The 27547-nt window shown below is 39.5% G+C and overlaps 1 non-coding gene across 1 annotated transcript; it reads left to right on the plus strand.

The window, feature by feature from the left end:
* Window positions 1-20500: 20500 nt before the first annotated feature.
* Window positions 20501-20608, plus strand: LOC111891976 (small nucleolar RNA R71). The gene has a single exon (XR_002850406.1). It is a non-coding gene; the product is annotated as a small nucleolar RNA R71 (small nucleolar RNA).
* The last annotated feature ends 6939 nt before the right edge of the window (window positions 20609-27547 follow it).

Raw genomic sequence — 27547 nt, forward strand, 5'->3', positions numbered from 1 at the left:
AAGAACGACTCGACGAGTTCCAATAAGTCTTCAAGCTACTCGCCGAGTCTGAAGAACAACTCGGCGAGTCCTAGTGAATCTTCAAGCTACTCGCCGAGTCTGATCATCCGACTTGGCGAGTCCACGCCATGCAGTCGATCCAACTGCTTCCTGAGGTACGTTTTTTCCCGAGATACACACTCATGGGGACTTCTGGACCTCTAATCATCCTATTACTAGGGTAGAAACCTTTGTATAACAACATAATAATCCATCAAATCTCCAAATGGGTTTCATAAACCCTAAATTCGTGTACACATCAAAATAACAGGAATGATCCGAAACCTTACCTGAAAACATACCCTCTGCGTCCCCAAACCTCAGAACTCGACCCCCCATGCTCTTCCTTTGGCCAAAATCCTTCCTCTTCTTGCACCACAATTCCTTCAAAGTCAATAATGGCCTTCAAGTTTTGCTCCAAATGCCACAGTCGTCTAGGGTTCTCCACAATCGGCCAAAAGACGTGAAATGACGACATACAACCCTTAAATACGACCCAATACGAAACGGCTAGGGTTTCTGCTGAACAGCGTCGACTCGCCGAGTCCATACCTGGACTCGTCGAGTCCAGTCGCGAACCCACGATCAAATCTGCGACCCTACTCGGCGAGTCTGGCTCCAACTCGCCGAGTCCCTCCTTTAAAACACCCTAAAATGCAATTTAACAATACTTGAGATTTTGGGCTGTTACAATTCTCCCCCACTAGAATTAGACTTCGCCCTCGAAGTCTCGCTCTGAAAATAATTCTGGATGCTGCTCCCGCATCACACGTTTCGGCTTCCCTAGACACTTTCGATCTCTTCCGAGGTTGCCACTGAATCAATACTAGAGGTATCTCCTTGTTCCTCAGAATCTTGATCTTCCGATCTCCGACGGCCACTGGCCTCTCGACGTAACACAGGCTCGCATCCACCTAATCGTTCTCTAGTAGAACCACTGCTGACTCATCCGCTACACACCTATTCAACTGCGACACCTACCAGTGTCATGGATCCGTCCCAATTCCGTTGACAGCTCCAAACGATAGGCCACCCTTCTTACCTTCGCACCTTCACGAAAAGACCCAACATACCGGGGCCCCCATTTACCCCTCTTCCTAAGATCGAAGCACCTCGTCAGAAATACGAAGTCGCTGACCTGAATCACATGCTCGCAACGGCGTCTGCCTGCATAACCTTCCTGATAATTCTAGACAATCACTAACTCTCTTTAACCTGCTGAGTCTGCTTTGTCAACTAAAGTACGAACTCTGAACTGCTCATCACTCTCTGTAATCGGAAATTACCCACGATGCACCCTGCTCCAAATCTCAGCGATCACTCGACCCATAAGGGTTAGGAAACCCTGAACCACCGGATCCCCGATCCAAGCCCACTTTGTCCATCCCAGACCAACTGAGAGATCCATTCTCACTCCCAGAGTAACTCTCACAAATTCTCCTCTTGCCATCATATACACATGCTGAACTAGCCCCAACACTCGTAGGTTGGAAGACCCGATACACTGATGATATCCTCGAACATCTCCCAAGACGAACCACTACACCCACCCTACACTCTGATCAGATTCACACTGAAAATTTAAAATTTTCTCTCTCCATGCATCCCTTCTGAGCCTCAACAGACATCCCAACCGGATGGGTTCCTACTCCACTGCCGCGAACACGATGCTCAGAACCATACTCGAAGTACTCTAACCATAACTCTGCTCTGCAGCTTTCACTTTCGTGAACTTGCACCCCCTTCGGAGTTACATACCCTCCTCTTTTCCTTTTCCACGGAACTCTCTTGAACATAATGCCACTCCAACCGGTGCCACGGTGCTCGCCCCAAGCGACACCACCCTTTTTGCGTAACTGCTATTCACATACTCTGGTTCTCATTGCAGGGGCTCTCAATCCCATGCACTCTCTCCACTCATCAAAATCACTGCCTCCGCTAAACAAGATCAACAACCCAGGGCCAGACCTTCCAATGCAATCACACTGCAACATACGTGATCCGCAAATCTCAAATTAATCCAGCAATACCAACAGAGTCTCCAGTATGACTGGACCGACTCTCATAACACGTACTAGCCACTCGAGGCTATATCTCTGTGGGTCCGTACACCCAACTCTGCGAACCCTCAGGTTCTAACTCTGGGAACCTTCCGGTTCCAGCTCTAGAAACATGCACAACATAATCCCGTAGGATTAATGCAGTACAACCATCACGTACCTCAAACGTACCAATACTCTGATCGCAAAATTCCGTTTACTTACTCAAGCTCGATCCCGACCTCCTCTCAGGCCTCCACAATCAAATGCCCTAGGTCTGTATCTCGCCCTGCATATCCAACACTCGCTCTCGTCGGCCTATACTTTGCGCTGACAAACCCTGCTGAATCCCGGCAGCTAAGCACCCTCACATACTCATCGATCTCCCGGAGAATTTTCTAATTCTCCCCCACTAAAGCACTGACTAACTGCCACCGATCGTCATTAACGACCTCTCAGAACAATCCTGCACAACGAGAACATTCACCCACTGACTGCTTCCCACAAGCGTAAGCAACCCCCAGCAAAACACATCTCCCCCCTGATCAATCCGCTCAAAAGAATCCGATCTTTCAATTATCCACTCCACAACTGCAGATGCTACCCGTCATTCAACCCACACGAACGATGACCAACGGAATTCCTAAGCAATAACCCATAACCAAACCCACAATCTGCCAAAGGTTGAATATCGCATCGAAAACCGCACCAGGTTACCGGCACTAAAACACCAGACTATAACCATACCAAACCATCAGGGAACAACGAATGCCAAAACGAAACCTGAAGCACCAATCCATAACCATGCCAATCCCGCGAAACAACGACTACCGCATCGAAATCCACACTACCCGCACAAACAATGCGCCGCAAACAACGCAAGCTAATCAAGACATCAAGACAGCATCATACCCGCAGCTGCCTCCGGCACTGCTCCGTCTCCCTCTGCCGCAATCCGATAAGCACAACCCTGAGCCCTTGGGCTCTACTCCATCCTGTCCTCCTCCTGAACTCCTCAAGGTGGCCGGTGCTAGAGCCTGCACCGATCCTGCAAAAGCTGTGGACATTTGACCCTCAAATGTCCAACCTGCCGACACTGATAACAAATCCTGGAATCCCGAATTGGCACTGACTGCCGACAACCCCGTGCACCATGCCCCTCCTTTCCGCACTCGCGGCATGCACCATTGGGCCAACAAGCTCCGGTGCCATCTCTCTCACACTTCCCACAAGTGTGACCGCTCCGGTCCCCCATTTCAACGTCTACGGTCCTGAACCGTTTCGGCGCCGACTGCGACTGCATCGGGGCCTGTCCCAGCTCACGCAACTGCAACTTAACCTCTAACTCACGCCACATGGCGGCCTTCTGCAACTCCAACAGGGTCTCGCACCTCCGCGCAGACACGAACTGTCTGATACCCCCTTGAGCTTACTCGAATATCGGGCATCTGAGCCTGCTCCGAAGCGAACTCAGGGCGAAACATCGCCCTCTCAATAAACATCCCGGTGATCTCAGTCACCGACTCCAAATCCTGCTTCAGTTCGAGGAATTCCCGAGCCAATCTCTCCTTTTCATCTCGCGGAACATAGCGAGTACTGAACATCCCTCTGAATTGATCCCATGAAACCGCAGCCCTCTGCGCATCGGAAAATGACCTCGTGGTCAATCTCCACCAATCCTTCGCCCCGAGCCTCAACAGGTTCAGAGCACACCCCACCCTCTGATCAGCAGGGCATAAACTCGTGGAGAAACACCCCTCCATGCCTGATAACCATCTCATAGCAACAATCGAGTCCTGAACTCCATCGAATGTGGGAGGCTTCGCATAATAGAAGTCCCGATACTGAAAACCCCGACTAGCCCCTTTCTTTGCCGTTGCTACAGCCGCTGTAACCGCCGCGGCAGCCGTCTCTGCGAAAGCCGCATATCGCTCGCCAAACTACTTCGATCATAGTGGTCCTGACCGACCCAAACAATTCTGGCGACTCCGCCCGCAACAATGCAGCGACCTCATCACGCAGGGTCTCGCGAACCCTCGCATCCCGCTCGCTCGTGCTCGTCCGATCGATAACCGGATAACAAAATAGCCACAAGCATCATCCACTACGAACCATGGTACTCATCCCATGACATCCTTCCTCAACATGCTTCGGTGTATGGTACCTGAACCATAGCACCATTCCTCAACCTGCTCCAATGTATAGCACTCGAACCACAACATCTATCTCAATCTGTTCCGATGTATGGTGCCCGGACCATAACATCACTCTGTATCCGCTCCGATGTATGGTATCCGAACCATAACATCACCCCTCAATCTGTTCCTTAGGACCTTCAGAATGCCCCCTGTATCAAGTATGGGTCCTCTGCTTTCAGTAGTACGGGCCCATACTACCTGCCACATCTACCCATACTTTCCACACGGACCATTCCAGAGTCCCTAAGTAGCTGATAAACCTGCTCTTTCACCAATCTCATCGCGCGTGCTCGCTTTCCAGCGAAATCCTCTACTCTACCAGCGCACTCATCTGGCTAGGTTTACTCCCTAGTCCCTTCCGCTGTCCTCCCACTTCTTTGCTATCAGCTGCTGAAGAGTTCCCAATGATGCCAGCCCTCTACCTCCTGAGTATCGTCATACTCACTTGGTAGCTGACTCCCATCATCGATAACTCCACAAAGCACAAAGCAAGCAGCATTCGAGCATTGAAGCATACATAGGACTCCCCATCTGTGGTGGCTCCACCTTCTCGGCTCATCCTCGGAAGTACCTCTGTACTCCGTAGCTTTACCCCTTGTGGGTTCTAACTAGATACTCTCACTCATCACATACACATAAAAGCATAACGCACATATAACAGCAAACCCTAGACTAAGGCATCACAAATCAGGCCACTCTAGTCCTAAGATGTGAAGTACCTAGCCTGTCTCTAGCATGCAATAATATCTCATAAAGTGCATAATAGATATTTCATAATACAAAAGTAAGGGTATTTTGGGAAATCACCGTTTGGCTCTGGCTGATTGTACACACTGCTCTTTCTTGCTTTCTCTTTGAACTCTTATTCACTTTTAGAAAACCATTTATTTGGAAAACTTTTTCTTACTTCCTCAGTTTGAGTCCAGATTTACCCGTAGGCGCGTCCGAATCCCTCAAACCAAGGCTCTGATACCAATTTGTAACACCGAGATTTCCAAAAGTAAAATTTTCATTTAAATAATCTATTTAATATTAAAACACTTGTTTAAAATCTTATTCACATTCAAATTACAAAACATAGTTTCATTTTCGTTATAATAGAAAACCAGGATCCTCCAAAACACCACTCTTTCTTCGGTGTGTACAATCGAACCGTTGCCATCCCGCGTTACTGTAAGAACCTGAAACATCATAACATAAACAACGTAAGCACGAAGCTTAGTGAGTTCCCCAATATACCTTACGCACATACGCCTTCCGGCCCGGACCTTTCGGTCCACATAACATATCGCCTTCCGGCCCGCCCCTTTCGGTCCACATAACATATCGCCTTCCGGCCCATACATATATATAACACATAATGCAAATACTCTAACACATAAAGCACATACACCATATATCATACCTGACCTTTCTGTCACATAATACTTTGCCTTCCGGCCCATATATAAGCATGTATATCACGCGTAGCAGCTAACTTTCCATTTATAGCATATAAACATAACACATAACATACTTGACCTTCCGGTCACACAATCAAACCCTTCCGGGTACAGTATAGTGAGAAGACTCACCTCGTAGTACGCAGGCTATAACCTCTTCGAGCTACTCGCACACAATCCGCTAGCCCGTAGGTTCCCTATAATACCACAGCCCTAGTTAATGATCTTATCAAACAAGACAACTGACCCCTCTAAGATATATACAGGTCAACGGTCAATCTTGACCGGACTCGTCGAGTACAAAGGGTAACTCGACGAGTATAGACATCCTGACACCACTCGCCGAGTCTGAAGAACGACTCGACGAGTTCCAATAAGTCTTCAAGCTACTCGCCGAGTCTGAAGAACAACTCGGCGAGTCCTAGTGAATCTTCAAGCTACTCGCCGAGTCTGATCATCCGACTCGGCGAGTCCACGCCATGCAGTCGATCCAACTGCTTCCTGAGGTACGTTTTTTCCCGAGATACACACTCATGGGGACTTCTGGACCTCTAATCATCCTATTACTAGGGTAGAAACCTTTGTATAACAACATAATAATCCATCAAATCTCCAAATGGGTTTCATAAACCCTAAATTCGTGTACACATCAAAATAACAGGAATGATCCGAAACCTTACCTGAAAACATACCCTCTGCGTCCCCAAACCTCAGAACTCGACCCCCCATGCTCTTCCTTTGGCCAAAATCCTTCCTCTTCTTGCACCACAATTCCTTCAAAGTCAATAATGGCCTTCAAGTTTTGCTCCAAATGCCACAGTCGTCTAGGGTTCTCCACAATCGGCCAAAAGACGTGAAATGACGACATACAACCCTTAAATACGACCCAATACGAAACGGCTAGGGTTTCTGCTGAACAGCGTCGACTCGCCGAGTCCATACCTGGACTCGTCGAGTCCAGTCGCGAACCCACGATCAAATCTGCGACCCTACTCGGCGAGTCTGGCTCCAACTCGCCGAGTCCCTCCTTTAAAACACCCTAAAATGCAATTTAACAATACTTGAGATTTTGGGCTGTTACATTTAAATATTTCTAGCATTTTTTTACGTAATTATTTTTATGCTTGATTATCCTTTTTCAACCTCCTACCCTACACTTATTTCATACAATGCCTTCATTGTATGCTTAAAAAATTAAAGCACATAAAAATAATAAAAGGGAGAAAAAGGAACATACTCACTTGGGGTAGTAGTGGCGAGATCGAAATTAAATATGATCAGTGGTGGGAAAGGTTGAATATCTCGAATATGTTGTTGGAACTAGAATTTTACTGCTACTTGTGAGTGTGTCGAGTAAATGTAAACCAAAGAATTGCATCTTCAAAAACTGCAGTGCATAAAATCTTCAGCATACTACTTGCTCTGTATCCATAACATGGGAAAACATATTCCACGTTGTCAAGGTGAAAAGAAGAGATTGAATAGCGACCATCTGAAACCTCACATCTTGAGAATAGAGGAGCGACGATGTGAGTATTGATACATTGAATTCCAAATCATGATGAAATATGTCTTATGACGTCAATAATAATAGCTCATGTTGTGAGAACTGGGCAATGGCAGATTGCATTCCTTCAATAATTCATCTATGCTTGTGAACATGAATTGGCCTCTTAACTAATTAAGACTTATTTTAAGACCTTTATTTTTCTTCAACTATCTCTTTTCTCTAATCTCTCTTCCTTCACACACGAATGTCACCCAACACATATAAAAGATTATGTTCTTTGATTCTTAACGCTAACTCTCATGACTTTTTATTTCTCGATATTTTAATGATTATGCGAACAAACACAAAACATCTTGGTTGTATCAAGAAAACAAACATACTACCATTTGGTTATATGTCTTCAAAAAACAAACCATACAAATTAAAACACTAATTAAACACACCAAAATAAACCAAGAATAAAAATTAATAAAATTAAAAATTGTAATTGATCATTCTTCATCTTCATCTTCTTGTGCTCCACTCGAAACCGCCCCAATATTATGTGATGCCCATATCTCTTCCCAAGTCGGAATGTCAGGAGCTTGTAATGACATGTTAGGTTGTCGCTCAATATGAAAATGCAAATAAATTCCGTCAATTTCTTGGTTTTGGTAATGCACAGAACCCAAAATGTTGTCCAAATAATACCCAACCCAAATATGGAATGGGTCGGTTGCTACTCCTCAAATTGGCATGTCTGGTTGTTGTGGTTGTCATGTCTCACCACTTCCTCTCACATTCTTGCATCCTCTCCATCTCTCTCTTTCTCTTAGTGGTTCCCCCATGTATCCTACTTCTCTCACCTCATCATCGGTTGGTGCCCGCAGAATCCTCCCAAATTTACTATCACACTCATTAACTCCAAATAACTCAAAGTAAGCTCACTTTTTCTCAATGCATGCCAAATTACAAGTCTTCTTTGTAATAAACACACCACAAGATTTCGCTAACCGGGTTACAAAGTGTCCACCTGTGATTGGAATTCTTGATATCGAACTAACTGGCTTACCCCCTAAATATCGAGCAAGGAAACAAGGGATGTTGCAGCAAACTCTTGGTACTATAATGCTCCAAATGAAAAACAAATTGAGACTTGTGACCTTGTCTGTTTCTTGTGATTGATTGAAAATTTTACGAGCCGATTGATGATGCGATGGATAGGAGAGCGGATATAAATTTCTTAAGATACTCCCGAGTGAAATCCTTGATTTTCTATTATTGTACAAACCCATAACCAGTTACCCCTGGTGAATAATCTCGTGTAGCCTCCCTCAAAAATATGTTAAATGGAGGAGACATGACTTCATGTTCCTCATACAACCCCATCGTCCATGCTAACTCGACCAAACTATGCTCTTGATATTGGGTATCAAGACGGAATACGAGTTCACCTGTGAAATGTGGGTCTACTGTATTTTCTTCAAAAGAAACGGTCGAGAAAAATTCAACACAATTCTTTGTACACGGATGGAGGTGTTTAAAATTTCATGGGGAAGGTCACTTGGGAAATCGTAAAATGGATGAAAGTTGGACAAATCACCTTGGGACTATGTAGTAGCCTCCACTGGACCCATTAGACCTGAAAAATATCTAACAAACAAATCCAAAATAAAAAACACAACAAACTAAATCAACAGAAAATGATGTAGGCTGTATACCCAGTTCTCACGTCATGAGATAGGAATCTCACTTCGTGAGCTTGGTTCGACAGTGAGAATTGAAATAAGTCGTTAATCAAGAAAAATCAAACCAAATCAATCCAAGGGGTTTACTTTAGCAATCAATATTAGCCTAGTAATCATACATGCAACACCAATGTCATAGTAAATCACATCAATTTCGAGACATGAACCTTAAGAAAAAACCCTAACTTCTAAATGTATAAAATCAGTAAATTTATAACGCTCGGTTCCTTGTATGTATTTCAAATCAATTTATTCATTTTTGTAAAGGGACTCGACGAGTGAGAGGCCCCAAACTCTTTGAGTATGAATGGAATTTGGACACCGGATTTGAAGCCTACTCGATGAGTTGAGAGTCTCAACTTGACGAGTAGGGTTGCCAGAGTCAAACCCTAATTTTCAGGGCTTTGAACACTATTTAAACACCTTATCCTCTAAAGTTTGGCCTCATTTCCAACCTCCATCACCCCAAATCCTAGCCACAAAACCGTAATCCACTTCTGAGTGTTTTTGAGCCATTGTTGTGTGTTCTTTTTAATTTTGAAGCTTGAGAAGGAAGGAAAAGCATGGGGATTCAAGAGGAAGATAGTAGATCCGGGGTTTGAGCTACATTTCTGCCTCATTTGAGGTATAAAGTTGATACCGTGGCTTTCAATTACTTAGATCCATTTAGGGTAGTTTGTTGTCACTTTTGGGCCATATTGAAGTCATTTTCGGGATTTGAGTGTAACATGAAGTTATGACTTTAGATCTAGGAACTCATGAACTTATGAGGCTTAAAGTTGCCAGCTTTATCCAGCCTTGGCCCTTCCCCATGCCCTAGACCTCTTATATAGCTTAGTTTTGGTGTTTCTAGCTTCATGAGACCATTCATGAACGTAAAGTTAGCAACTTTACGTGGTAATTTAGTCCTAGGGACCAGATCTATGGTTTGGAGGCATTGAACTCGATTGGAAGTGACTGAATGGATTTAGACTAAGGGGGACTCGATGAGTTGTTCATCCAACTTAACGATTTGTGTCGTGTTTCCCCAACCTTTTTTGTTATTGAGCAAACTCGTCAAGTCTAGGAGATGAATCAACGAGTTAGCCATGGTTTTTAGGTTTTGAAGATTGAAGAACTCGACGAGTTCAAGGAGGAACTCGATGAGTTGTAAGTGAAATGTCCTGACTCTGTTATAAGGAGGAACTCGACGAGTTCATGAAAGAACTCGATGAGTTGGATCGATATTTCCAGGGTTTTATGGATCATGGAACTCGACGAGTTGATGGACCAACTTGGCGAGTTGAGTCAACCAGGATGTTAACTTTGACTTTCACTATTTACCAAAGTTGACCCTTAGAGGCGTTATAAGTATGAAAAGGGTAATTAAAGGAAATGCTTTTGTGTAGGAGTCTAGGAGGGAATAATTTCAGAGCAGGAGCCTTTGTAGTTATTTCCAAGTTATCGAGGTGAGTTACCTTACAGTAGAAATGGGTCGAAGGCACCAATACCAACCCACTACTAAGAATTGTAGTAGAGATGATTGTCTTTGTGATAATTATCTGGTATGCCACTATCTGTTATGCTTTATGTGCTAGTATGCTATGATATTATGTGAAAGTAGTAAGAGGGGTAGGATAGTCGCCAATACTGGTCGAAAGGATTGAAAGGGTAGTCCATCACCCTTATATGTTAGGCAGTATGCGACTTATGTATTTATGTACTAGGAGATAACATGGTAGAGTTACGGTGAAATAGTCTCCGGTACCGGTTGAAAGGACCGAAAGAGTAGGCCAACACCCTACTATGCTAGCGAAGTGGCCGGTTAAAAGTGACTGAAGGGGTAGGCCAACACCCTGATATGCTAGGCAAGTTACCGGTTAAATGAGACCGAAGGGGTAGGCCAGCACCCTGATATGCTAGGCAAGTTACCGGTTGAAAGAGAACGAAGGGGTAGGCGAGTACCCGGACATGTTAGACAATAAGTTTATTGTATGGTATGTGGTATGATGGGGGGAACTTACTAAGCTTTGTGCTTACGGTTTTCAATTTTTGTTTCATGTCCTTCTTCTTTGAAAGGAAAGGAGCTGGCATGATAGTAGCGCATCACACCATGACTTTCTGCACTACGATGTTCTTGGGATTTTTACTCGGAAATTATTATATTATGACATGTTTTGAGACATATGACGTATGGGTTTTTATGATATGAGATAATTTCATGATGTTTTGAATAATCTGTTCTATGAACTATTAAATTAAAAATGAAATTTTTGGTCTTGAATTTTTGGTTGTTACAAAATTAAAGGGTTTTAAACAAATAAATCATACCTTTGTTGAAGATAGAACAAGAAATATTGGAAGAATCGAAGGAAATTGACTGAAAATCAAAGTGGGGGGGACCAAGGGTGCTTTCCGTTCGAACTCACGTCGTAAGTGGGTTTAGAAAGTGAAAGTCAAACTGGGTTTGTTCGATTCAAAGGTATTGGTCCCCTTTTAAAGTTCACGTTGTGAGGGATATACCTCAAGTCGTGAGTTTTTAAACTAACAAATATAATCGGAGCTTTTCTTCTTCCCCACGGTGTGATACCTTATTCCCACGTCATAGGCTCAAAAGTTTGATAAAAACCACATATTTGTTTCTTTTAAAATTTTACCACTTAAAATTTAAACTCCACACTTGAATAAATGAATTATCCTAAAAATCTAATAATGCAAAACTAACTAAACTAACGAAAGGAATAAGAAAATGCAAACCCAGCTTGGGTTGCGTCCCAAGAAGCACTTCTCTTGATAGAGTTGTGAGCTGGACTCCTTCCCACTTTATGTTATTATTAGTGGCAGTAGAATCTCCTTTTTCTCCTTCTGTTCCTTCCATCTTCTATTATAAGCTTGAAATCACCTTATATATGATTTCTTTGCATTTTCTTTCTTCTTTTGGTTGTCGCAAACATCAAGTTTTCCTTAAACTCCTAGGCATTTTTCATCATTCGAGCATTTCTCTTTATCTTTAGCGGGTTCCTTCTTGTCTACCTCCATATCATCAAGCTTGGTCTCTTTACTTGAAATAAACTTATCATCACTTGAATAAAATTCTTCATTTTTATGTTGCTTATCAACTTGAACTTTTGGTGTGGTAAAGGAAAAGACTTCAAAAACCATGGAATCATGGCTCTTGGCTTGGTAAGCTTTTCTTCCACTTATTATCTTGGGATATTACCATGTTTCGACTTCTTCTTCCTTTATTTTCTCCAATTCCTCTAACTCGTGATCCTCATCTAGAAAGAATACTTCATGTTTGTGACTTAGAAGTCTTGAATCATTCATCAACCCCGAATGTCATTTCTTGTTTACCCACTCTCAAAGTAAGCTTAGACTCTTAAATATCAACCAAGGCTCTTGCAGTATTAAGTAGAGGGCATCAAAGGATAATGGGTACGTCTTTATACTCTTTCATCTCTATAACCACAAAATCGGTTGGAAAAACAAAATTTTCAATTTTAACCAATAAGTTTTCTACTACGCCTCGAGGATAAGTCACCGAACGACTCGCCATATGTATCGCCATTCTTGTTGATTTCAATTTTGGAAATTCAAACTCTTTATAAAAAGAATATGGCATTAAATTAATGCTAGCTCTAGAAACAGCTAAAGCGTTTGTCTTCTTGGCATTTCAAAATTCACATGGTAATGTAAGACATCCTAGATCTCCCATCTCTTTTGGTATTCCTTACATGATAACTATTGAACATTGTTCATTAAGAACAGCCTTGGACGTCTTCTCTAGTTGTTGGCTTGTGTCGAGAAGATCTTGAAGGAATTTCGCCTATTCGGGTATTTTAGCTAATGCTACAATAAATGGGGTGTTTACCAGAATACACTTCGCTTGAATGATGAACCTCTTATGCTCTTGCTCTAATTGATGTGCCCTTGCTCAAGAAGGAAAAGGTAACGGAGGCTGATACGACTTGACAAAAAATATTTTTCGTATTAGACTAGGCCCACGATATGTGTAACACCCTCATATTTGGGCTATTCAATTTAGAGACAATAAGAGTTAAAAATAACTTTTTGATAGATATTATTCAAGATAAATAATCATAACAAAAGTTATGGTATATGTCACAAGGATTTCATACATATAAAGAACGTTGAAATCCAAATTATAACAAAGAAGTTATGACTCGTTGAAGTTTTACACGAAAACTTTTGTGTATCGTAACAAGTAAATTTTTGATAAATTACTTTTTAGCCATAGTAATCTAAATTAAACTTGTATTTTTTGTTAAACCGAGAGCGTGCATATAGAGATCGTCAAAATTTGACTTCATTTGAGGAGGTTATCATTTTTCTAAGATTCAGTATAGCAGTCTACAGTTCAGAAATCGAATTTTAGCCAAAATGATCTAAACAAGAATTGAAGATATCTTTAATACGAGTTCAACGATAAAAAGTCAGTCGAAAGCAAAGCTTGTATGTTAAAGATATGGATGAAACTTAGTCCCTACTCTTCGAGTGCGATGAATTCGATACAAATTTTTAAATATGAGATATAATGAGAATTAGCCGATGAAGTGTAAATGAAACGTGTAGCACTCGTAAATACCAACACGTGGATATAACAAAAATTGAGAATAGAGATCATATGTTAAAGATATGGATGAAACTTATTCCCTACTCTTCGAGCGTGATAAATTCGATACAAATTCGAGAATGAAAAATTCTACCTACGTAATTTCCCAGTTTTCGTTAAAAGCCGAGTAAGCTAAGCTACACTATTTTGTTTTAAGAATAACTTGTATTTATAGTTATAAGTCGTTATTATGAACCTATAAATTTAATTTAAAAGTAATTCCAAGTCATTATAATGATTGATCTACTTCTGGGAGAGGTGTCAAGAATGGTCACATTGGCTTGGTTGTTTGATTTCAGAAAGGCTATACACCGAAATGGTCCAGCCTCCCAACTGTCCTACCTAGGTGATCCTTACTTTATAGATCATGAAGTAGACTTTGAATTAATGATGAATCAAGACTAATGATTAGTCACATAATTATTAGACAAAAACTTAGTGATAATAATACTAGGTTACGTCAATAAAAAAAAGACAATTGCTAGAAGCGAAGCGCTGGCTGAATTACGAATCATCACTTTAACAAGTGAGTGCATAGTTACTTTCATTAGCAACTATGCCTAATTGATGACATTGGCAGTTGTGCCTAATAGATAACATTGGCAGATGTGCCTAATTGATAATATTGTTAGTTGTGCCTAATAGATAACATCGGTAACTATGGACTTAGTACTTGTTAGATAAATCTTGCTAGAGATGTACTTTGTACTTGTTCCTTATCACAATCCTTAGGAATAAATAAATGAAGAATAGGTGATTCTTAGGGTTGATCCTTAAGGATAAAGAAGATAAGGGGGATGGGAAATTAGGTGAATTGTTTGATGATTAAATATAATATCTATATTACTTTGGTTTGAAAACCCTAAGTACTCACTAGGTTTTCTAACTTGACCCACTCAATTTATTGTATCATAGGTAGCGATATTAAAAGATACATTATATTGAGAGATTCAAGGAGTTTTAAGCCACTAGTTTAATTACTGTAAGGCTTATAAAATGTCATTATGCTTATGTTTCTGTATTAACGATGACATCCCAAATGTTTTAATATAGATAAAATATATTTCTTCATAAATGCTTTGATAACATCATTATCATGTTTTCTCGAAACAAATTCTACAATACTATTCTTCAAAAAGGATACTCTGATTTTTAAATAAGCATAAACAAATCGGTCTTTTCTGGGCATGAAATTGGGGATGTCACGGTTGGTATCAGAGCACTAGTTTAAGAGAACTAGGAATTTTAGGAAATTTCTACACTTAAACTTAGAATGCTAAACAATGATTGTGAGACGAGTGTCTGCTATATTTAGGAAATATACAAGAATAGACACAAGCACCAACTTATTTTAAGAAAGTTGTCTAAATTTCTTTTATGTGCTAAATGATTTATGATACCTTATATGCATTATATGATATTATTTGATCGGATCTATGGTCGATTGCCGACCGGATCTGTAAATTTTATGTGTTCATATTTCTAAACGGTTAATTATGATAGTAGAACTGGGATGTAACTTTTCGGGGTGATAAGGAGATTCATACGTCTTTCGTGAATAAAGCTTTCCCTATCTTAATTCTTGTTACTACACGCTGAACGTCTGATTTGGTGTATAGATCGGCATGGTGAGAACTCGAAGCAGGTTTGAAAATGGTAATCAACAGCATGAGCCACGAGTTATTGAGCATGCACCAGAGATAACAGTTGTAACCGAGCCAATCATGATGGCAGGAGTCCAAGAAATGATTTGGGCTATGATGGCCGGAAAAAGGGAGGAATTGATACAAAATGATGCATAATAATAGGGATGAACCTATTATACCAGTTGTGCAACCTGAACTGAATGAAGGACAATTAGAAGAAGTAAACTATAGTAGAATCGTTAATCAAGCCGAACCGCACGTGGTTAGGAGAAATAACCAAGAGGAAGGAATTAAAAGGAACAGGTGCAAGTATAAAGAATTTACGACTTGCACACCATCAAATTTTACTGGGAAAGAAAATCCAATCAGATTTATGGACTGGATCTTTGAGATGGAGGTACCTATCACAACATGTGGTTGCAAGGGCAAGCTGCAAACCACTTATGTTATGCGTCAGTTTAGGGGTGGCGTTGCTCGTTGGTGGAACACTTTGGGAAAGATCATAAGCCCCAATAAGCCACTATTACTAACATGGGCAGAATTATGGTACACTTTAAGCGCAAGTTCTACTCAGCCCAAGACATGCTAGAGTTAGAGAACCAGTTTCTGACATTGAAAAAGGCCAACATATCCATTGATGAGTATACCAATGCCTTCACAGACAACATGGATTTTTCTTTGCATATTGTCCCTGAAGAGCTAACAAAAATCGATAAGTACGCAAAGGGACTACCATGGGAGTACAATGTGCCAGTACACCAGACACCTACTCTTGAGGCGGCCATCTGGGCTGCTAAATCTGTTGAAGAAATGATAAAAGGAAAAACCACCTATAAGGTTGAAGTTGGAGAAAAGAGGAGGTCTGAAGGATCCTTAAGATCCGATAAGAAACGAAGATTCTTGAATTCTAACCTGGTTGACCAAAAGTATGGGGGTAGTGGTGGAGCCAAATTGTGTGAGAAGTGAAAGAATAAGCACTATGGGAGATGTGAAGGAGAAGTGACTTGTTATATGTCTGGTAGGATCGGTCACTATTCCAAGGATTGTTTGACTAATGATAAAGTATGTTACTGATGTGGAGACAACAGGAATATGTCAAAAGATTTCCCGAAGAAAAATGATGTAGTAAGACCAAATGTGTCACCGAAGCCAAAGGCAAGAGCATTCCAAATGATCCTTGATGAAGCAGGTGACGATGCAATGGATTAGGAGTAAGGATCTATAAAGTAGCCATATAGATAGTATCATGTTGTCTAGCCTAATATATGAGGCATAGTATAGGTTAAACTCGAATATCTATGTAATCATTTCAAGTTATAATATAAATCTTAGTTATGTTATCTGATATGTTATGTTGTTGTATGATTTTTCTTGTGTGGTGACTTGGAGAGCTGAGAGGAAATACTTGGGACAAGTATGAGTAGGTGTGAAAGGTAGTAGAGGCCTATACTACCGGACGCACATGACTCACACTTGGATCAAGGAAATTCACAAGGTTACCAAGGTGCTAGTAATTGATTTTGTTTTTTTTCATGTATGTTATTACCATCGTTTCAGTAATAACCAAGAAGATGAATGATATTCCAACCCTAGTGGTCATATCAAATAGAGTCTCGATAAGATAAGTATTGTACATGGTTTAGAGAACCAAGTTCGATGTAGCAACCAACTTAAGCCACAAGATTGAAGTAAAAGATAATCGAAGCAATCAGTAAAAGTATCATGATCACAGTGAAAATAAGAAGCTTGTAGGTAGAAGTGTTACATGATAGAATGTGATTATACCACATTAGAACATGAAGGAAGGTATCTTCCATTATGGAATTTGACTCAAAAATACATGAGTCTAAGTGTTGCATCATAGGATGACAGGTAATTAGAACATGACCCATCAGTCTGTTATGGTAATTGAAGTTAAGAGCTTAGCTTACGTTAAGTATGTTTAAGAATGAGCAGGGGTCTCTAATAAGTATCGAGTTTGTAGCTCGAAGGTTACGATTGAAAGTCTGAACATAAGATAAAGAGTGGGTGCAAGATTTAGCACCGCCAACAGTCAATAAGTCCTAGTATATGTCACAAGGATTTCATACATATAAACAACGCTGAAATCCGAGTTATAACAAATAATTTATGACCCGTTGTGAGTAGGTTATGTTTTTTATAAGATTCAGCATATAGAGAACGTAAAAATTGGACTTCATATGACGTGGTTATGATTTTTCTAAGATTTAGCATAGTAGTGTACAACTAAAAAATCGAATTTTAGCCAAAAGGATCAAAACGAGAATTGAAGATATGTTTAATAGGAGTTAAAAGATAAAAATACAATAAAAAACGGAGATCGTATGTTAAAGATATGGACGAAACTTACTCCCTGATCTTTGATCAAGATGAATTCGATACAGAATTGTAAATTTGATATAGAATGAGAACTAGCCAATGGAGTCTAAATGAAAGTGGTAGCACTCATAAATACCAACACATGGATATAAATAATGTCGAGAATAGAGCTTGTATGTTAAATATATGGACGAAACTTAGTCCCTACTCTTCGAGCGCAATAAATTCGATACAAATTTGTAAATCTAAGATAGAATGAGAATTAGCCGACAGGGTCTAAATGAAAGTTGTACTACTCATAAATACCAATGTGCGGATATAAAGAACATAGAAACCAAAGATCATACACAGAAGTTAAAGATGAAACTTAGGGCCTACTATGTGATCAAACCCCTATAAATAAAGGATAAATTCTTAATATTTTCTTAACCAATTCCTCTGAACTGCCTCTAAATTTCTTCTTTCTTTCTTGTTCGATTTATCCTTGTTTTAGGGTGCAATAGAGAAACTCTGAGTTATCAAAAAGCCGACGAAAAGAATTTTTTGGAGTCGGAGTTCTGCCAGCGTAATTTCCCGGTTTTCGTTAAAAAGCCCGGTAAGTTAAGCTACACTATTATGTTTTCAGTGTAACTTATATTTACATTCATAAGTCTATATTTTGAACCTATGAATAAGATTTAACAGTAATTTCAAGTCATTATACTGATTGATCTACTTATGGGAGAGTGTTTAGAATGGTTACGTTGATTTGGTTGTTGGGTTTCAGAAAGGCTATAAGCCGAAATGGTCCTACTCACAACTGTCCTACCTGGATGATCCTGACTTGATAAATCATGAATTAGACTTTGAATTAATGACGAATCCAATATAATAATTAGTCGCAATAAATATTAGGCTAAAACTTAGTGATAATAATATAAGGTTACTTCAACGGAAAAGACAATTGCTAGAAGCTAAGCATTGTCCAAATTATGAAACGTCACTTTAACAAGTGAGTGCATAGTTACTTCATCTTACACATAGATATGAAGTATTTAATATTAATACATGCTATACGTGCTTATTATATATGTTCCTGATAACTATGCTAGATGAACGATTTATACATGTTTTACTTGATTTAAACTTTATATTATTTTTATAGCTATAAATATATTGGGTAAAGATGGGTAGATGAAAGATGATATGGATGAGGAGAGATGAAAAATGATATAGATTTTGAGAGGTGAAAGATGATGAGAAGACTTGACTTTAAAGTTGATCTAGTCATCTAGTAGTGTATAGATGACAACCATAAACTATTATAGACTGTCCAATGGAACGCTATCAGGATCGCAGCTTGTAGGTGTTTTTGAACTACGTGTTCACCATATGTTCTCTAAAAACCCTAGAAAATATGGACTTAGTGCCTAATAAATAACACTGGTAGCTATTCATAATTGATAACATTGGCAGCTGTGCCTAATAGATAACATTGGCAGACGTGCCTAATATATAACATTGGCAGCCGTGACTCATAAATAACATCAAAAGCTATGGACTTAGAGTCTGTTTGATAAACCCTGGCAGCGATGGACTTCTTACCTATTCCTTAGGATAATCCTTAGGAATAAATAAATGAAGAATGGATGATCATTACGGTAGATCCTTAAGGATATACAAGATAATAGGGATGGGAAATTGGGTTATTTATTTGATGATTAAATATAATAATTATATTATTTTGGGTTTAAAACCCTATGTACTCACTAGGTTTCACAACCTGACCCACTCAATTTATTGTATCACAAATAGCGATATTAAAAGATACATTATGCGGAGAGATTCAACGAGTTATAAGCCGCTAGTTTAATTACTCTAAGGCTTGTAAAATTTCTTTATGCTTATGTTTTTGTATTGAAGATGACATCCCAAATGTTTTAATATAAATAAAATACATTTCTACAGAAATGCTTTGATTACATCATTTTTCACGTTTTTCGGGAACAAATTCCGCAATATTATTCTTAAAAAAGGATACTATGATTTTTAAATAAGCATAAACAAGTTGGTTCTTTCTGACCGTGAAATTGGGGATGTCACAACGTGAAAGGTGTGTATTCACGTGGTGAGAAGTTGGCACCCGTTTGTTCTTTTTCATCAATTTTCATCTTCTTCATCTGTAGATCTGGTTGCGTTGAGGCTTCATTATGGATCATTAGAGGCTCTGAATGATGGTCTTCTTCAGTTGTTATAGCCATGATGTGAGGTTGTGGTTTTGGATCAAGAATTGTGGATCATAACTATTCGTTGACGAGCGTAGTCAATTGCCCGAGTTAAGTTTCACTGTTTTTGATGGAAGCTTGTTGGTTTCTAATTTTAATATCAGTAGCATCACGTCTGTTCTCAGAGGCTTCCATGAAAATATTAAGCATTGACTCAAAGTCCATTTTTTATTAGGTGGTGGTTGTTCTTTTTGGTAATTGCCTCATCCAGTTTGCCGATATGTTTCTTCTTTTTGCTTCTTGTATTCATCATAAGGAAACCCGTCTTTCTTCGACTTCCTCTGATCTTCATCAAGTTGGTCACCACTTGAGTAACATACTTGCACTTTTCGGTTCCATTTTCATCGAAGTCACAATCTTTCATTAAGTGTAGACTACTAGATTTGTCGCAACTTACTTGTATGGAATGAATCGATTCACCCATCTTTGTTATCCTCATATTCATATTCTCTAGTTTTTCCATCACCGCTGCCAAGCTCTTGCTTCGTCCATCTCCAATTCCTTTACCTTTTTCAATATCCTTTCATGGGTTATAGTATTCTCTAGACTGCTTCGTGAATTCTTCAATCAAGTTTTTTATTATAGCGAGATTCTTCTTAGTCATTGGTCCTTGAGAATGAAGGAGTTGCCTTGTTGTCGCATTCACCCCATCATAGAATATGGAAACTTCTGGTTGCACGTTTAGATCATGTTGAGGGAAATTTCTGAGCAATCCCTTTGTATATTTCCAAAGCTTCATATAAAGACTCTCTGATTTCTTGCTGAAAATTAGCTATCTTATTTTTAAGTTTGGCTACTTTTGAAGGAGGACTAAATTCCTCTATGATTGCATCACGAAGGTTCTGCCAAGTTCTTATAGTTCTAGGTGCTAACGACTCCAACCGTATTTTTACATCTCCAGTTAATGTCACTAGAAGCATCCTTAATAAAACTGCATCTCTTAAAACATTTGGAACATCGAATTAATTTGCAATCTCCATGACTTCATCAATGTTATTGAAGGCATCTTCATAATCTTTTCTGGAAAATGGTATGTCTTTGAGAATTGAGAGAGTGTGTCCTTTAAGCTCAAAGTTAGTTTCAACTGGTACTGCAAATCGAATAAGACCCAGATCGTGGGCATTTAGCATCCACTTCTTGTACTCCTCCATCGCCAACTCCGCAATGTCGGCCATTTCTTCTACCTCTCTATTTATTTCTTCTTCTAAATCGTCCTCGATTCCTGGTTCGTTCCCAACACGTTTGTCGTTAGGAGTTTTCTTGAAGATCTCAAAACGCTTATCTTTTTTAAAACTTTCGTTGACCATTTTATCTCTCTTCTTGTGGAAAGCTGATTTTGGATCTTCAAGTGGTGGTATGATAAGAAGCTGTGATCCTCTGGTCTTATATTACTGAAATAAAACAAAAACAAAACGTAAAATCGATTGCTTTGTATCCTCCTTTTTCCTATGGTTAGTTTCTAAACATGGATTAATTCAGTTGGTTACCGATATAAATATAATTAGCAGTCTTAATCCGATACCAATTCATGAACTATTAGGTAATGATAATACACAAGTAAGCACCTAATTGATTATTTAAGATAATTGAGCTATGTCAGAAATGCCTAAGTTTATTATCTATGACCAAGACAAATAACCACATACAATTATGATAAAATTAGATTTTAAACACATATAAAGTTATTACCTTTATTAACTAATCTAAGATCTGGAAAATCCTAGATCTAACAATTTAATGATCATAAACTACTAAGCAATCAAGCTGGTCATTCAACTACACTTTATATGAATCAAAGCAATAAAGATTAAAAATTTTACAGGCTAGGTATGAAAAATCAAACACAAGTTAAACAAAATTCATAAAACTATGAAAAGCAAAAAACTAACACACAGTATTAGGGTTCGTCTACCCTAAACAAAAGCCTAATCATTTAGCTACTCGTGGCAGAAAATAAACACAAAAACACATAAGAGTTAGACATGATTAATCTAATGCATACCGGATGTAATGTGTAATTTTCAAACTGTTAATCTTCAATCTTCTTCTCTTCCAAAGGGTTGTTTTTCACACTTTTATGCATCAGAAATCGACTTAGAATTCTAGAATATGTCTCCCCAATACTCTTCTTGTTGATCTAGAAATGATATATACAGTTTCCTTACAATGCTTCTTACGTCATAGGTTCAGTAGAAATCCTTCTTCAACAAGGAAACTTGTACTCCATGTTATAATCTTCTGGAACTTTTATTCTCATGATGTGAACAGTCAAGGATCACGTCGTGAGCTTTTAATTTGCACATATCATCAAGATCTTTCTTATTGCCATACCGTGATACTCTGGAGCCACGTCATGGGAAGTCTTGTTGCATGAATTTCTTCCTTTAAAGCTCCATTAAACTCCCAGCTTCAGCTCTAGTCCTTCCAACATCCAAAATTTTCATTTTTGATCCTTTTATCTTCATGAGTATCATTTTTTTCCTTCAAAATGTAATTTAACTCAGTAAGTATCAAATATCTTCGCTTTTATGCAAAATATAGCTTAAAATGTATTAAAATAATTTCTAAAAATACGTATAAATATGGAAAAATCAAAATACCCACACTTTTCTTTTTCTTGACCTTAAGCAGGAGTTTATCTTTTAATACATCACATAAAACCATGCCCACCAATATCACACAAGATAATCTAAATTAAACCCACTAATTACGCCTTGCCTCAATGCATGTATTTGTGTCACATTCCTAATTACCTCCTTACCCTAAATAGTTACGATCCTCATAAAAGCTTCTCGTATACTTTGAACAACATTCATTTTATGCATCCCTCTACATCCATCCCCATAAATGCTTCTTGACCTCAAGGTATTTTTGGTTTAGCTCCAAAGCATACATATGGAAAAAGAACCTAGAAATAAAATTATAATAATAATAACTTGGCAATTTTTCCTTATCCTTGAGTATTCAATAATTTGGAACATTTTGAAATTTTCTTCAAAATATTTCTTGATCTTGATTGTTCTAACTCGTAGATTGATGGATTGAAATGGATCCTTTACCTTCTAGTAGTACTGGCCCATAATTCATATTATCACAATCATTACGGCAAGACTAATCATCGGGGTTCGTGCCTTCTTTGCTACGCGTACAGATCCTATGCTTTCGTAGTACATGCCCATAATACCTTCCCAACTTACCCATATTTATATCAAAAGATAATCAAAAACCACCCAAATACAAAACCCAACAACTAGGATAAACATACATCCTATACTCACTCCCTTGAGTGTGGTTAATCATCCCTTAAGCCGGCCTACTACAACCATACTTAGTAGTGTAACCTCCACCAACCTTGTAGCCGCCCGAGCATGATAGTTATACATGATCCTATGTACAACTATGATGCATACACTAAGCAACTACAATCATGATGTCAATTTCATGTAGCATACAAGAAATTTGCCTAGGCTATCAGGCATCATAACTCAAGTAATTCTATTATGAAGTTCCTGAAGATCCATAGCCTACAACCAACATTCAATTCTATCATAATCCTCATAAAAAAATAATAGTGTGGGTATCTTGGGGAATACTTTCTAGCTCCGTCTGATGGTACACATCACATCCTTCCATGGTTACTTTTGAAAATAAGTTGAAAATACTTTGAAAAGTTTTGAAGGTCCTTAGTTTGAGTCTGGATTCACACGAGTGTTCATCCAAATCGCTCAAACCAAGGATCTAATACCAACTTGTAAAATCCCAAAAATCAAGGAAAAATTTTTCATTTTTAAAACCATCCAGAAACCCATAAGTTTTTACAAAACAAGTTCTCAAAAGTCACTATCATGAATCAGTGTATCCAAAATTATAAAAACATGTAAAATCCAAGATGATGTGCACAATCAAACCTTCTCCTTTCCCTTATCCTCTAGAGTACCTAAAACCATAAATCAAACTGTAAGCCAAAGCTTAGTGAGTTTTCCCCAAAATACCTACACACATCATATAACAACATGTATATTGGGCCCACAACTATCAACCTGGATTACCGCTGAACCCACAACATGTGTCTGGATTGCCCTCCTGGCCCACATCTTATGTATGTATTGCTACCGAGCCTACAACATAAGTCTGGCTTGCCCTATCTATCCTACAACTTATGCATGCCTTGCTCCCGAGCCTGCATTATAATTTTGGCTTGCCTTTTCCGGTCCACAACTTATGTATGGTTTGTTCCCATGTTTTTTGGCTTCCGTATAGAGTAGTATTGCATCAACCTAACAAAATTACGTCAACATATGCAACAAATAAAACATATAACAACAAACATATAATCAATAAAGTCTAACAGAGCACTACATCATAACATCATCCTATACTAGGGTACATAACCTAGTAGGCCGACATTGGTGCCATCTACCTATAAGTATAGTGCGAAAAACTCACCCAAAAATCTAAGAAATCGGTGAATAGGTCACTACTCCAAATGATGTCTCTACCGGTCACCTATATAATGAACATGGACCTAATCTTAAACTACTATTCAGATTACCCAAAATGCCCTTAAGTCAAACTTGGTCAAATCCACGGTCAAAGGTCTAGAATCAAATTCAAACTCCCATCCAGGCCGAGTACGCCATGCTACTCCATCTCTATGCATGGCTTAGAGATGTCCTTCCCAAATTATGGGGGACCCAAGCAAGTATGCCATGCGTACTCCAATGGTACTCCCTGCAGACTCGGACAACTACCAAAGTTCTTATTAAGTTCTTATTTCTATAAGGCGTTACGTCTAGAACTCAGATCTAGTCCAAAAAAACCTCCTTAATCATAAAGTCTCCAACTTTATGATTTTGCATAACTATAAGTACACAAAATCCAATCCCTAACTTACCAACCAAAACCCAAGCTTCATAACTCTTGCAAGGATGGGAGAAAGGGACCAAGATCACATTTTTATGACTACAAAAACTAAAAAACATTGGAAAGGATAACGCATTTGGTCTGGAATAGGTGATACTCATATATACCAAGATTCTAGGACCAAAAGGCACAAAAACTCAAGAATTAAGAATATCTAATGAAACATTCATCATCATCAGAACCTTAACCTTCTGCAGGTTGCATGAAAGGGGAAAACTTAGATCCATAAGGCTTGAAACTTCTCACTAGCTTTCCAATCACTTCCTTCCATCAAAGATGAACACCAAACACCAAAATGAGCTCAATATTTCACACAGGATGGTTAGGGTTTGCAAGGACTAGAACGGGAGAATGGAGGTTGAAGGTGGGAGGGTCTTAAGGCAGATAATGAGATTATATAGGGATTAAACCCTAAAAATTTGGGTTTGCATTTTTGTTGAGTACGCTATGCATACCCATTAAGTACACCCTGCATACTCACCAACACCCACATTATTCATTGAAGGCTTACGTCTTGCGTACAACCTAGGTACACATGGCGTACGAACCATTTTCTCAATACTTAAAACTTTGAGACAAAAAAGGAAATCACCTAATTGGTTGGGTGTTAAAATTCTCCCCCACTTGATTCAAACTTCGTTCTCAAAGTCCGATGCTGTAAATAACTTTGGGTAATGCTCCCGCATCTCTATCTCGGGTTCCCGCATCCATTCAAAATATTTCTAAAGTTGCCACTAAACCTTGACAAAAGGTACCACCTTGTTGCACAAGGCCTTCATCTTCCTCTCCAAAATTGCCACTGGCTTCTCAACATATTTCAAGTGATCATCAACTTGAATATCATCCAATGGAACCATTGTTGATTCATGAACTACACACTTCCAAAGCTGAAAAACAAGGAAGTTGTTGTGAATATAGCTATGCTCCTCAGGCAGATCCAGTCGATAGACCCTACCTACCCTGGGCACTAATCGAAATGACCAACTAAATCGGGGCCCCAACTTGCCCTTCTTCTTGAAGTATATTACACCCTTCCATAGTGGTACCTTTTTTAAAACCATGTCCCCAACCTGAACTCTAACTCGAATCAACGTCTGTTAGTATAACTCTTCTGTAGGCTCTTAGCTATCTATAACCTCTTCCTGATATGTTGGATAAGCTCTGTTGTCTGAAGAACCACCTTGGTATTTTCTATAACCCTGTGACCGATCTCCCCCTGACAAACTAGGGTATGACACTTCCGCCCATAAAGAATCTTAAAAGGCGGCGCACAAATACTAGAGTGATAGTTATTGTTGTAAGAGAACTCAACTAAGGGAAGATAGGAGTCCCAATTCCCTCTAAAATCTATGACACGTGCTCTCAACATATCCTTGAGTGTCTGTATGGTCTGCTTGCTCTGGCCGTCAGTCTACATAGGCGGTGCCGAAGAGCAATATCCTACCTAGTTCCTCGTGGAACCTTTGCCAAAATCGAGAAGTAAATCGAACATCTAGATCAGGACAATGGAGACTGGAAGACCATGTCGAGTGATGATGTCATGTACATACACATCGGCCAATTTATTGGCTGAGGAAATCTCCCGAATAGCCAAGAAGTAGCCACTCCGGGTCAAACTATCCACAATGACCCATATCGTATCAAATCCCATAAATATACTGCATAATTTAATGGTAAAATCCATAGTAATCTGTTCCCATTTCCACATGGGAACCTCCAAAGGTTGTAGCTTGTCGTGCGACCTCTACTACTCGGCCTTGACTATCCGATAGGTCAAGCACCTATCAACATACTAAGCGCTCTCCCTCTTCATGTACGACCATTAATAACTAAGTATAAAATCCCAATACATCTTTGTCGCTTGAGGGTGTATAAAAAAATTTGGACTCATATACATCCTCCATCACAGTCTGCCTGACCCCACAAAAATGTGGAACCCAAACCTAACCATAATGTGTCAACAATCTGCGACTATCGGTGCTGAACCTACTTATCTGACCTCTGATTCTCTCTTTCTTCCAGTGGTCACTCTTGATTCCCTTAGCCAAGCCTATATGATTATCTCCTAAAGCGGAGAATAGATAGAAATCCTCATACAAAAATCCTCAACATAAGTACTAGCCCTCTTTCAGCTGAATACATCAGCAACCACATTCGCTTTCCCTGGATGATACATAATCTTGCAGTCATAATTCTTGACCACGTCAAGCCATTCACGCTGTTGCAAATTTAGATTCGGTTGATCCATGAGAATTCTCAAACTCTTGTGTTCCATGTAGACGGTACATCGGACCCCATATAGATAATGTCTCCAAATCTTGGGGGCAAACACTACCTCCCCCACCTCCAGATCATGCGTCAGATACTAAACCTCATGCGGCTTTAGCTACCAAAAAGCATATGCAATAAACGTTCCTCACTGTAGGATTACTTCCCTCAAAGTAGTGATAGAAGCATCATGATAAACAACAAAATCCTCCACGACCTCCCGAAGGGTAAACTCCGGGGCCTCACAAAATTTCTGTCTCAGCGTCTCAAACATAGCCTACTACTCAGGGCCCCAGCAAAAATCCACACCCTTCCTCATCAAAGCAGTGAGAGGTACAACAACCATGGAGAAATTCCAAATAAACCTCCGATAATATCCAGCTAAACCCAAAAAACTCATGATCTCCAAAGGGGACTTCGAGACCTCCCACCGTATAAATGCCTCTATCTTGGCTGGGTCAACGAGAATCTTGCCATGGATGACGATGTGTCCCAAGAACTAGACCTCCCATAACCAAAACTCATGCTTCAAGAACTTG

Source organism: Lactuca sativa, chromosome 3, assembly GCF_002870075.4.
Source record: "Lactuca sativa cultivar Salinas chromosome 3, Lsat_Salinas_v11, whole genome shotgun sequence".
NCBI lineage: Eukaryota > Viridiplantae > Streptophyta > Magnoliopsida > Asterales > Asteraceae > Lactuca > Lactuca sativa.